The sequence below is a fragment of the Muntiacus reevesi genome, chromosome 3 (assembly GCF_963930625.1).
Source record: "Muntiacus reevesi chromosome 3, mMunRee1.1, whole genome shotgun sequence".
In the NCBI taxonomy this organism is placed as follows: domain Eukaryota; kingdom Metazoa; phylum Chordata; class Mammalia; order Artiodactyla; family Cervidae; genus Muntiacus; species Muntiacus reevesi.
Genome location: NC_089251.1, coordinates 135,189,398 through 135,202,935, shown reverse-complemented (window position 1 = coordinate 135,202,935; position 13,538 = coordinate 135,189,398). Strand labels below are relative to the sequence as shown.

Below are 13,538 nucleotides of genomic sequence, written 5' to 3'. Positions count from 1 at the left end.
CACATGCAAAACTATGCAGTACAACAGTTTATTCTCCCACCACAGCACTGTTCTTATATTACCAAGAATGTAGGTGCTTTAAGGTTATTAACAACAACCACTGAAGCCCTAACATGTTTAGTTATATGACGATAGTGATACTTAATTATGTATTTCACATTCAGGAAGTGAATTATTTTCTAATAGCCATATCTCATGATACTGGTAAATTACTTCGATGTTTACATTGAAGAAAAAAACTTTAAAAAATTTAAGAAGGAGAAAAACACATTTAGGGAAAGAGGTGTGTTTTAATGTATGACTATTCACAAGGGTATCACAAAATACTTTGATTCTTCATTTTGAATAGATGCAGAAAAACCATAAAACACCAGGGGTTCTGTTGGCAGAACCTTGGTAAAGCACACAGTGAATCAGGTGAGCTGCTCTCATGTGACTCCCTTAGGATTCATTTTGTTTTGCCCAGAGAATAGACAGACAACTCTTTTTTATGAACCAAGAAAGCATCCCTAATTCCAGGTCCCTTACAAGCCCATGCTACAATCCTGGTCATAAACAAACTGAAATACTTTAACAAGACAAGGTATTCACAGCTACATAAAATTTCACTACACTGATTTAAGAAACCAAACAAACCTTTAGATTGTATTTGAGGGGCATATAAACTCATATCAGTTATTTCACAGTCACAATTTTTCTAAACTGTCTCAAAAAACAAAACTATCTAAGGCAGGATTAGTCATCTCTAAAAATACCAGGCAAAGTAACTTCTATTCATCAGAACCAAGAATTTCTGGGAAGTGAAAACCAGGTAGCTTTGTATATCATGAAGTGTTGTAGCACTGTGAGAGAGAGCATTAGGAAATATAAGAAATACTTCAGTCAAAAACATTAGCGTAAATGATATAAATATATTTATAGGTAATTGCATTCCAAGACATGTGGCTTGGGGCTACATATGACAAAAATCTTTGATGAATTTGCTTTGAACAAGTCTATTGAGCAATTAATACTTAAGCGTATACACTGTATCTAATAGCCCACTATAAACTAGTTCCACCAGCTCTGTCTACCCCTTTGTAAGTCCTATTGTATTGTGTCCTATGATACCTATGTTTTACTGTGAACATATCCTCCTATAATTTCTTCCTCTTATTTCTCTAAGCAACACGACACCTTTTTAACTTAATTAAAACATAGTTCCAGTCCACCGACCTTGGCTGACATCTCTTTATAAATGCCCAACTCCCCAGATAAGGAAAAAGAGACAGTATACATTTTACCTCCTCATTGTAGAACTCCATCCCATCAGCTTCTCTCACTTGGTTATCAATTTGTTTTAAAACATCACTCTCTTTTTCATCCCATCCTTGTTCTCTGTGAGTATATCAGGTATTTGAGTAAACTGCTCTCCATTTTCCCAAATCTTCATCTTCATTCCATTCCAGCAATCCACATATTAGGTCACAGGCTGGACTTTCACATCTCGTGTAACTATTCTATATCCAAGAAATCTGTTGTGTAAATGCCCCACCTTATCCTTCTACTTCTCTCAGGTGAGACATCTTTACAGAAAGCCTACCTTCTACCAACCCTGGGATGAGGCTGGAATGTAAAGTGGAGAGAAAATTGTCATGGTGCCTACCCTCACGCAAACAACAGTCTACCAAGGAAGACAGACATTAAAAAAATATACAAGCAGTGCATTACAAATTGTAGATTCTATGGATCTAAAGAACAGTAAGCTAGTATAATATGGGTACCCTGATTTAGTTTGAGAAGGTTGGCTGGGAAGGTCTGCCTGAGGTTGAACATTTAGGCTGATAGCTGAAGAAAAAACAGAAGTTAGATAATGGGGATGGGGCAGAGGGCAGAGGAGACACAGTGTTTCCGGGAACTGCCGTCATCTCTTTCTATTTACTCTCATGTTCTTAGCTCCTTCAAAGTCTAGATTGTGTTCCTGCTACTCTTTTTTGAAAATTATTTTCAAACATCATCAACAGTTCCTGCCAAATCCAATGGCTCTACTATTCCTACATGATCATTTCCTATCAGTTCTTTGATATTTCTTTTTTCTTTCTTTCAGTTTTATGGAGATATAATTGAGAGACAGTACTGTGTAAGTTTAAAGGGTACAGCAGAATGACCCAACTTACATCATCATGAAATGTTTACAATAGGTTTAGTGGACACCCGTATTTCCTAAAAATCAAGGTCATGAAAATATGGTTTATATTTACTCCCTATATATTTATGTATAGGGAGTTTAACTGTATAATAGTTATCAACTCTATGAGTTAAAATGTATAACAGAGGTATATACACAGAAAAGGACCACTCTTTTGCTACTTTTCTTTTTACAAATATTATTATTTACACAGTCTCACTATCTGAAACAGCTTCATTTAGTATTATTGAAACTTTTTTTTAAAAAGTCATCCATAGTCTCTGACATGCTAAATCTGGTAGATTTTAATCATTCCTAAATCTTCCTAATTCTTTGAACTATCAAAATTTCACGAGTCTTGAATCTTCTGATTTTCGCTTCTGGCATCAGTTTTTGGGTCCTCACTCCCTGGCTTCTTAACCTTTTCCTGCCTGACAAGTATGTATGAACCTAGGCTTCTGCTCTTAGGACAGCAGTCTCCCATTTTTCCCTCTAGATTAAGCCTTCATTTCTATGAAATATCCAAATCAAGTCTTGAATAATTTCCCCCTGTTTGGAAGCTCTTATTTGTCACAAATATTTTTAAAAAGTGATCATGGTCATGGGAAGTTATGACCAAGGACATAGTTTCTCCTTTGTGCTCTCAAAGCACTCTGTTCACATTACTTTTCATAATTGCATTGTAATTATCCATTTGATCTCTGCTTCCCTTATCCAAACAAGCAAGCTCTGTCATGAGGACAGAGATTGTGTCTTACTCAATTTGGAATTATAGTGGCAGTACAATGGGAAGGAATCTGTCTGCCGATGCAGGAGACGCTGGTTCAATCCCTGGGTCAGGAAGATCCCCTGGAGGAGGAAATGGCAACCCACTCCAGTATCCTTGCCTGGAAAATCCCAGGGCCAGAGAAGTCTGGAGGGCTACAGCCCATGGGTCACAAAGAGACAGACATGATTGAGCACAGAAGCAGCAGCATTTCTTGTATTATTAAACATAAGAGGTGCTCAGTATGTATTTGCTAAGACTGCATTTTGAGTTCCTTCCTCCAAATACCTTTGTAGCCTGACCTCATGCATATTCATCTGAAATCTAAGATTCAATATATCCAACATTATCTTCTTCTATGAAATTACTTCTTTATTCTTACTGGCCTTTTGTGCAAGAATTACCACTGTTTTAATAAACCAGACTCATGACAAGGAACCACTACTGTTGCCTCCTACCTCATTTCTCACATCCAAACTATTGTTCAAGTTTATCCCCCTCTTTTCACTCTCAGAACCAATATCTGAGTAAAAGTCTTCATTATCATGAACCTGAGTGAGCTTAATAAGAGCTCAAAGCAGGTGTTCTCTTCCCTCGTGTATTATTTTACTCCCTCCTCAACAATGTTATTGAACAAAGTCCACATCCCTGCACCTGGAATCAGCATCCTGCTCTGGTCCCAAAGGAAACATTCCATCTTCCACCCAATTATCCAGCCAAGATTACCCCGTATCTTTACACTTCTGAGTCTTAGTTCTTTCTGGAATGGCTTCATACAACTTCTACTTCTTGAAATCCTACTCATTCTTTCAATCTCCCTAACCACGTTCTGTCCAAAAGCAATCTTTCTCACTAAAGAACTGTAACTGTACACACTTGGGGAACTTAAAACATTCTGTCTTGAGTTATCTGTGGTTACATTTGCCTCATGAATGCTGGTTTCTACTGCAGGGGCCCACTTATATGTGATTCTTTTTTTTTCTGGATAAATATATACTAGAGTTCCATAGGTTTCCCTGGTGGGTCAGTGGTAAAGAATCTGCTACCAATGCAGGAGACGTAGGTTTGATCCCTGGGTCAGGAAGAAGGAAGGAAATGGCAACCTGGAGCTGGAAATGGCAATTCATTCCAGCAGTCTTCCCTGGGAAATCCCATGGACAGAGGAGCCTGGTGGGCTACAGTCCTGGGGTTGTTAAAGAGTCGGATATGATTGAGAACTAAAGAAACAACAACAGTACCACACAATCTGAAGTGGGTTGAATCCACAAAAATGGAACTTTGGATATGCAGGACTGATGTAAAGTGGATTTTCCAGTGCAAGGGAGGCGGGGGTTGGTTCTCCTAACCCCTCTGTTGTTTAAGAATTGAGTTTCTTGAGAAATTGAAATAATGTCTTATATCTTTGTAACCTCAAAGAGTTTAGTAAGATGATTTGTTCAAGAGCAAGGACGAGTAAGTGGTATTTTCATGAATGACATCATTTCCTAACTCGTTAAATATTTTCCTCTCACTGGTTTTTGCTGCATCTTTTTCTAATTTTAAAAGCAAGGCATCCACATAGAAAATTTTAAAAGTTACCAAAAAATTATTCATAATTACATCATTTCCAGATAGGTAACTTTAACGTTTTTATATTATCTTACTGTAATTTTTAAACATGCACAGATATATTATGTTATGAAACTGGGTTATTTTATACATGTATCATACAATCTGTTTATTTAACTGAAAAATACATCTTGAACATTTCCCCATGTTATAAAATAATATTTTTATTGCTGCCACTAGGTAACAAATTATTCCCCAGATTCTAGAATTATGATATGTGGATTTAGTTTGCTTTAGTATCCTTAATCCTTTCCTTATTTAATAATTATTTTTTTCCTTTTTAACCATAGTTATTATGCCCATACTTAAGAAAATAAAGTAGTTCTACAAGGCACTTAATAAGTCTTCCTCTCACCCCACCCCCATCTAATAACAATCTATTTCTTTGTCTTCTCTCTTTAGAATTTCTATTAATTTGATATTAGACCTTTTAGACTGATTCTTGAAATATCTTTCCCCTTTGTGTTAACTATCCTTTTAACATTTTAATTAAAAAAAAATTCCTCCATTTTTCTTTGAGTTTTACTGGGAAGTATTTTCTGGCTAAATAAATGTCTATGAGCTCTTTCCTTTTTCTTAAAAACAGTATTGTCTTCTTCATGAATATAACATTTATCTGAGCAAAATATTTTCATTTTAAAAAAGTTCTTCTTTATATTGTCTATTTTCTCTGGCTTTTTTTCTTTTTATATGGGTATCTGTATTTGAGGCTTTCCTTAAGTGTCTTGTGCCTGAATGTTTATTGTCAATTCATATTTAATAGCGAGGCACAAAAAAGCTACCTGAAGTCCAGGAAACACAGGTGAGGTTTGTGAACTATTATAGACTGACCAAGTAACAAAGCAATTTTTTTTATTGTCAGACCCCTTAAAATAAATATCCATGTCTTTTCTCTAGAACCTTTCAATTCCCTTTGAGAAGATGCCTCCAATTTCCAGCCCCTGAGGGGCATGGGGGTGGGTGTTGGGGAATAGGGGCAATAAGAAGCTAGATAGTATTTCGGAAGTAAGGCAAGATATGGGGCCAAGAATCTAAATGTACAATTGCAGTCTTTTACATAATCTCCCTGCTTTGAGGTTGCTTTAACCCTATGCTTAGTACTGAGTCACTTAGTCGTGTCCAATTCTTTGTGATCCCATGGACTATAGCCCACCAGGCTCCTCCGTCCATGGGGATTCTCCAGGCAAAAATAGTGGAGTGGGTTACATGCCCTCCTCCAGGGGATCTTCCCAACCCAGGATCAAACCCAGGTCTCCCGCATTGCAGGCAGATTCTTTACCATCTAAGCCACCAAGGAAGCCCAAGAAAACTGGAGTAGGTAAGCTATCCCATCCCCAGGGGAACTTCCTGACCCCAGAATCGAACCTGGGTCTCCCGCATTACTGGTGGATTCTTTACCAGCTGAGCTACCAGGGAAGAATTTTTCCCTACTCTCTACTTTTCCTGGAGTCCCTAAGATAGAACCTTTCCAATTCAATATCTCCAAAAAATAAATGCTATTTTCTTACAGTTGGTTGAATATAGTGAGAGAGAGTGGCTCTGTGCCCTGTTTTGTACTCAGATTTTGAAATCCTTTTATATTTAATCCAGAGTTTCATCCCTACCATTAACAGTCCTGTTTCTTCAAAGTTCAGAGATTTTTCAGGATTCTCTAGCATCAGATGGCTTTGCTACTCATCTTTTATTCCTTTCTATAATCACTCAAAGTTCCAGAGCTTCTGGAACTCCCTCTGCCTTCTTTTCAGCTCCCCCTTGGCTGCTATTCAGTCCTTTCCATTGTCTTTGATCTTATGGGTTTATACCTCAATAAATATCTACTGTGATATCAGTAGAGCTTAAAGAGTAGAGACAGATGCAGCTTTTTATTTCATCATGTTTAGACAGCAATAGACAACATCACCTTTAATTCTGGAATCCTATGGCTCTGGAAGAAAGTGCCAGAACTCTCTATTTTGATAAATAGAAGCATGACATGATAGAAATGCTTAGCCTCCAAAAAGTAATCACGTATTTATAAGACAAAGGAATGTGTGGAAATGTAAAACTGCTTCCTCTATTTTATTCTAATCTGTTATTTATCTAACTGTCTGTTATAAAACAAGATTCCCTACCCATATTCAAACATTATAATTTGCAATGATTCTCAAAGTATGAACTGCATGCTGCCTTATATTAGAATGATCAGGACTGCTCTTAAAATGCAGATGTTTGGGTACCATTCAGTTCAGTTCAGGCGCTCAGTCGTGTTCAACTCTTTGCGACCCCATGAACCACAGCACTCCAGGCCTCCCTGTCCATCACCAACTCCCGGAGTCCACCCAAACTCATGTCCATTGAGTCAGTGATGCCATCCAACCATCTCATCCTCTGTCGTCCCCTTCTCCTACTGCCCCCAATCCCTCCCAGCATCAGGGTCCTTTCCAATGAGTCAACTCTTCACATTAGGTGGCCAAAGTACTGGAGCTTCAGCTTCACCATCAGTCCTTCCAATGAACACCCAGGACTGATCTCCTTTAGGATGGACTGTTGCATCTCCTTGCAGCCCAAGGGACTCTCAAGAGTCTTCTCCAACACCACAGTTCAAAATCATCAGTTCTTCGGTGCTCAGCTTTCTTTGTAGTCCAACTCTCACATCCATACATGACTACTGGAAAAACCATAGCCTTGACTAGACGGACCTTTGTTGACAAAGTAACGTCTCTGCTTTTTAATATGCTGTCTAGGTTGGTCAAAACTTTCCTTCCAAGGACTAAGCATCTTTTAATTTCATGGTTACAATCACCATCTGTAGTGATTTTGGAGCGCACAAAAATAAAGTCAGCCACTGTTTCCCCATCTATTTGCCATTCTGGTCTACGGTTACTAGGAATAAAGCTTCTGCAAACATCTGCAGGCAAGTCTCTGTGTATATGCATGTTTTCATTTCTCTTGGTTAAAACCTAAAAATGGGATTCCTGGGTCATATGACAAGTACCTGATTCACTTTCTAAGAAACAGCTTAACTGTTTCTCAAAACAGCTGCATCACTGAGCATTTTCATTATAAACTTATTCATAATATACCTGCATTATAGTTCACTACCACTGTAGGAGCTTTGGCATTGTGCTGTTTTCATTTTGGATGACGGTAAATTGAAAGTTCATTCTTTGTATTGGTTAACCTTGGCTAGAGGTTTACTCATTTTATCGACCTGTTCACAGAATCAGCCTTTGATTTCATTGATTGTCTCTATTTGTTCTTGTTTTCATTATTATTTCCTTTCTTAATATACTCTAGACTTATTTTACTCCTCTTTCATAACCTCTAAAGAAGCAAGTTTAATTGGCTTGAGACCTTTCCTCTTTTTTAATACAAGGACTTAATTCTATATGTGCTCCTCCAAGCGCCACTTCTATTCTCCTCATGTTCACGTCTCCTTTATATTCCTGAACATAAGTAGCATATTTATTATAGCTGTTTTATCAACCCTATCTTTTAGTCCAACAATTTGGTCATTTCTGGATCTCTTTCAACAGACTGATTTTACTACTGACTGTGGATAATAATTTCCACCTTCTTTGCATATCTCTTCATTTTTTAATGGGTAATGGACATTGTAAATTTTATATTAGTAGGTTCTAGATTTTGCTGCATTTCTCTAAAGTATGGTTTACTTGTTCTGCGATGAAGTTACATTACTTGGATTCAGTTAGATCCTTCTGGTACTTGCTTTTATATCTTGAGCACTCTTTCATCTCTAGGCTAATGTAGCCTCAGGACTATGGCAGTACCCTTCTGAGGACTTAACTCAATGCCCTGCACATGACCAAGTCTTTCCACATCAGCTGCCGAGATGAACTCCTTTCCAGCTCTGCAAGAGCTCCAGGAATTGTTTGGCCTTCCGTTTACTGGTGTTTCTTTCCCCAGCTGCAGGAAGTTTCCTAATACATATAGGTAGATCACTATTTAACCAAAGAGTAAAAGAAGGCCCTCTGAAAAACTTTTTTTTTTTTTAATCCTGTGCTGTTTCCCCCATCTGATACTCTGCCTTGATGTCTAAGTACAGAGGTCTCCCTGAACTCTGATTTCTGTCTCCTCATGGTGAGACTGCCTAGCTCTCTCTGGGTTTGCAGATCCTGCACTGTGGCCTAGAAACTGCTTCTAGGAAGTAAGCTGGGGTCATCATAGCCCTCACTACCTTTGTTCTCAATGTCTAAAAGTCATATAATATATTTTGTCTGATATTCCAGTTGTTCAAAGCAGGAGGGTAAATCTGATCCCTAATCCTTATCATGATTGGAAGCAAAATTTCTTTTAGTGTATGGTGTGTTTTGTCGCTAAGTCATGTCTGACTCTTTTGTGATTCCATGGACTCTGGCCCGCCAGGCTCCTCTGTCCATGGGATTTTCCGGGCAAAGACACTGGAGTGGGTTGCCCTTTCCTTCTCCAGACTTATATTAGCAATTAGGTTAAATACAAAGAAATTAAATACCAGTAACTTTGTAAGTTTTACTGTGACTACACTTCAGGTAACTGAAATAAAGTTTCCTATAAATGTAATTCTAAGAATATGTTATAAAACCAAGTGTCCTAAAGCACAGAGGAGAGCAGGGTCAGTGTTCCAACCATTTCAAAAGTTAACATATAGTCTCTTCTTTGACATATTGTCCCTCACAAAAATCCTACACTAATCAAAAAGGAAAGAGTTATCACTATATATAATCTCTCAGAGATATATAGACTACTGACCTGAACAAGAAATTACAAATTAAAGAAGCAGTAAAGAGAACTTGGGGCTTCCTTTGTGGCTCAGTGGTAAAGAATCCACCTGCCAAGGCAGGAGACACAGGTTCAATCCCTGGGTCAGGAAGAACCCATGGAGAAGGAAACAATAACCCACTCCAGTATTCTTGCCTGGGAAATCCCACGGACAGAGGAGCCTAGCCAGGCTACAGACCACGAGGTTGCAAGAGTCAGACATGACTTAGTGATTAAACAACAATAACAACAAAAGAGAACTTGATCATTCTGACAACTATTCAATAAAAAAAAAAAATTTGCTAGTATTTTCTCCATCTGTCATTATGAGAAACTAGAAACAAGAAATATTGTACCTATACTCCTAAGAATCCCATATACCTACCCAAAAGAAAGAGCAAATCAAATAGCCATAAAGAATTGTGAAGTAGAAATGTTTACCATAAATTCATAGGGTGTTATGAAGTTACATAGCACAACCAAGTCTTGTTCATTTATATTTTCTTGAAATATGTCACTTCAAGAGTAATCCTAGTGAAACCTATAAGACAAATTACAATAGCACTAATTCAAGTGGTAAATGTTTTATTCTTTACATAGATGTGTGTCTGTTTACACATACAGAAACATGCTAAGAAACACATCTATATACAGAAAATATATTTACCATTTGTCATCAAACACATAAAATCAGGAACAGTGCACTATGCACATATCACATTCATTTTCCCTTAATAAAATTAAATATAGCCATTTCCTATAAATAAATGCTCAAAATAAATTTGATATGTTTTTCTTGGTCATTTCTTGTGCTTAGTTGCTCAGTCATGTCTGACTCTTTGTGACCCCCACGGACTGCAGCTCACCAGGCTCCTCTGTCCATGGGGATTCTCCAGGCAAGAATACTGGAATGGGTTGCCATGCCCTCCCTCAGGGGATCTTCTCAACCCCATGGATCGAAACCAGGTCTCCCACATTGCAAGCAAATTCTTTACCATCTGAGCCACCAGGGAAGATGAGTATTTCTTACAGAATTATAAACTACTCTAAAGAAAGATAAGCCCTCAAATATGGCAAAATTGTCATTAATTTTTCTTTTCTGTTTTTAGTACCCATAAGTTATACTTGACTGATGCAGGGCAGGACAATCCACTCCAGTATTCTTGCCTGGAAAATTCCAGAGACAGAGGAGCCTAGTGGGCTACAGTCCACAGGGTCGCAAAGAGTTGGACACAACTGAAGCAACTTAGCACGCACACACAAGTTATACCTGACCTGAATTAGTGGTCTGTTTTACTGTATGAACCTTGAATATAAACAATTTTAATGTTCTTGATCCCTTCTGCTATAATGCTGCTTCAAAAAAGAGTTTACCAATTCATATTCAGTCTAGTAGTATATAAGAGAACCATTTCACCATATTCTCAACAATGAGTACTCTCATTAAAATAATAAATTCTCCATTAATGTGCTAGCTTGTGACCCTTGAGTTATAGCAAGGTACTCCTGGGACCTAGAAGCACATTCCTAGGTAGGATTGTTAAAGCAAGATAGGCACAGGATATTTTAAATTTTGAGGGAAAATAATAATACTCAGCCAACTGACTGAAATAATTGGAATAATAACAGCCGACTCATTGGAAGAAATGCTGATGCTGGGGAAGATTGAAGGCAAAAGAAGAAGAGGGTGGCAGCAGACAAGATGATTGGATAGCATCACTGATTCAATGGGCACAAACTTGAGCAAACTCTGGGAGATAGTGAGGGTCAAGGAGGCCTGGTGTACTGCAGTCCATAGGGTGTAAAGAGTCGGACACAACTTAGCAACTGAACAATGAAAATGAAAGTTAATTATGCAATAGCTGGGCATTTCACAGTGGATTACATCCACTGGCCATTAATTCCCAGAAAATTCCCAGCATCAAATTCATTATTGCTATTATGAACTGAAAATGGAAAAGAAATATAGGCATATGAATTTTTTTAAGGGTGATGCAGTTTAATTAATATGTACAAGGCATTCATGGAGAACTTAATTTTTGTACACTATCCAATCACATCACTGTTCTCATCTCTCACAATTCCAAAGAGGCAGACACAACTTAGCGACTGAGCAACAACAAATAATACTCAACACCCCTCAGGTGCCACGTGAATTACTTGCTCATGGTTTCAACATGACATCATATTACATTTCTCTCACTGACATCATCTTTGTGAAGCTAGGTTTCAGCAGTTGCTGCAAGACAAGGCAAGTACCCTGTGAAAATCAGTGTGGAACAGGAAATGAGAGAGATCGTGTTGAACCCAATTCCCAAAATGGGGAAGCTGTGCAGTTCCCAACAAGGTGTGCAATCCCATTAGTAACCATGACTGTCCGAAGAATGAAATGAAAACATTTTGTCTTTCAGTTTAGTCATTCAGTCATGCCCGACTCTTTGCAACCCCATGAACAATAGACCGCCAGGGTCCTCTGTCCATGGGATTCTCTGGGCAAGAATACTGGAGTAGGTAGCCATTCTGTTCTTCAAGGGATCATCCCAGTCTAGGGACCAAACCCGGGTCCCCCTCATTGCAGGTAGATTCTTTACTGTCAGCCATCAGGGAAGCCCCAGCTTCCTCAATTTAGGTATACTATTTTTCAAATGGCTATCAAGTGGTTGGGACAGAAATACTTGAGTCGTTTTGAACTCGACTACTTAATAAAAGAAACTGTTAGATATATGTATTTTAGGCCTAAAGGTACCGGAAAATCTTACTGAGATACCAAGGGCGCTGTGAACCAAGAAAGTTTTGGGGATCTCTGTGCTAAACAACTTCAATATAATCATATTTCTTTTTAACTTGCATTAGTGAAACTGAACATTAAACAACAAAAAACACTCATTTGTATGCCATTCTTTCAAATTATCTATTCAATACCTTTACTTATTTATCAATTACATTATCATTGTTATTGTCTTTCTCATCGATTTGTTCAATCTCTGTATCTATTAAGGCTAATAAACCTTTGACTTACTTCTTATAAATACTTATTTTAGAAAGTATAAATTCTTTATAAATACTTACTTATAAATACTTATAAACTTTTGATGTTTAGATGTTTTTCATTTTTATGAGTTGCAACTGTTAGCAATTTTCCTCTGTGTGATTTATTTCACTGTTTCAAAATTCTGCCTGATACAGAATTTTTGAGAAATATCTACAACTATTTTTCTAAATCTTTAGAAATCTTAAAGACTCTAGATTTTTCATAGATTAAGTAGAAAAATAATATTTTAGAAAGAAAACAAATTCCTATTTGAAAGTCCGCTATCTTCCAGAGAGAACTTGTTATGTTAAATCAGTTTAGTATAATTAGGTTCCCATCAAAAATTATTACAGTAAAATAAACTTAATGCCTGAAGGCAGAGTTTATCAATGACAAGGAAGGAGAATGTTAAATATTCAAATTTGTTCAAGAATTAGTACAATTAGGTGAACTTCATAGAGATCCCCAATGTATATATGAGGATACAAGGTTCTTTTAGGTGATTAGATTCATTAACCACCAAATAAAATCTGTTTAACACAATGTTTTTCCCAAATTATTTTTAATATAAAAGTATTTTATAGTACTTTTAATATAATAACAACTATTAATTTCCCAAGTAACTATTTTTCTATGGATGTACATTGAGCACCACTGCACAATGATAATAAAATAGGCACACACTGCCAGAATTAATGTATTTTATTGTTTGTTCTTTTATAGGATTTGCCAAGTATTGAACAAGGACATATAATTCTTTTATCATTCATTTAACACACATTTATTGAGAGTCTTCAAGTGCAGTGGATATAACCCTGAATAAGACAGACGTTAGCCTTGATTTCACAGAGCTGACATTCCTTAACCATTCAAATATTTCCATTTGCTTTATAATGTAGTATGATTAATTTTCAAATTAAATTAAAACCTTAGTATAAGGACACAAACACCATGGAAAATAGTATGTAAGTGCGGATGAGTCTTTTAAATGAAAACTATCACAGATAATTGAAAGCAAGATAATCTTTATTTTTAGCTCATGGTGGAAAAAAATAAGCATAATTGTAAAAAGAAAAAGTCTCATGTAAGGTTACTTTCATAAGAGTGTATATTGTTGACATCTACTTTTCTATTATTCTGATTATTCTGATTATTCTGATTCTATTATTCTATATTCTATTATTCTTGTGAAACTAACAAGTTTCACAAGATCACTTTTAACTGAACAC

At 36.9% G+C, this 13,538-nt stretch overlaps 1 protein-coding gene across 2 annotated transcripts in view; it reads right to left on the bottom strand.

Moving 5' to 3' along the window:
* Nucleotides 1-13,538, bottom strand: part of IKZF2 (IKAROS family zinc finger 2) — a 173,451-nt gene that overhangs the window by 23,974 nt on the left and 135,939 nt on the right. The gene's annotated exons all lie outside the window — the stretch shown is intronic.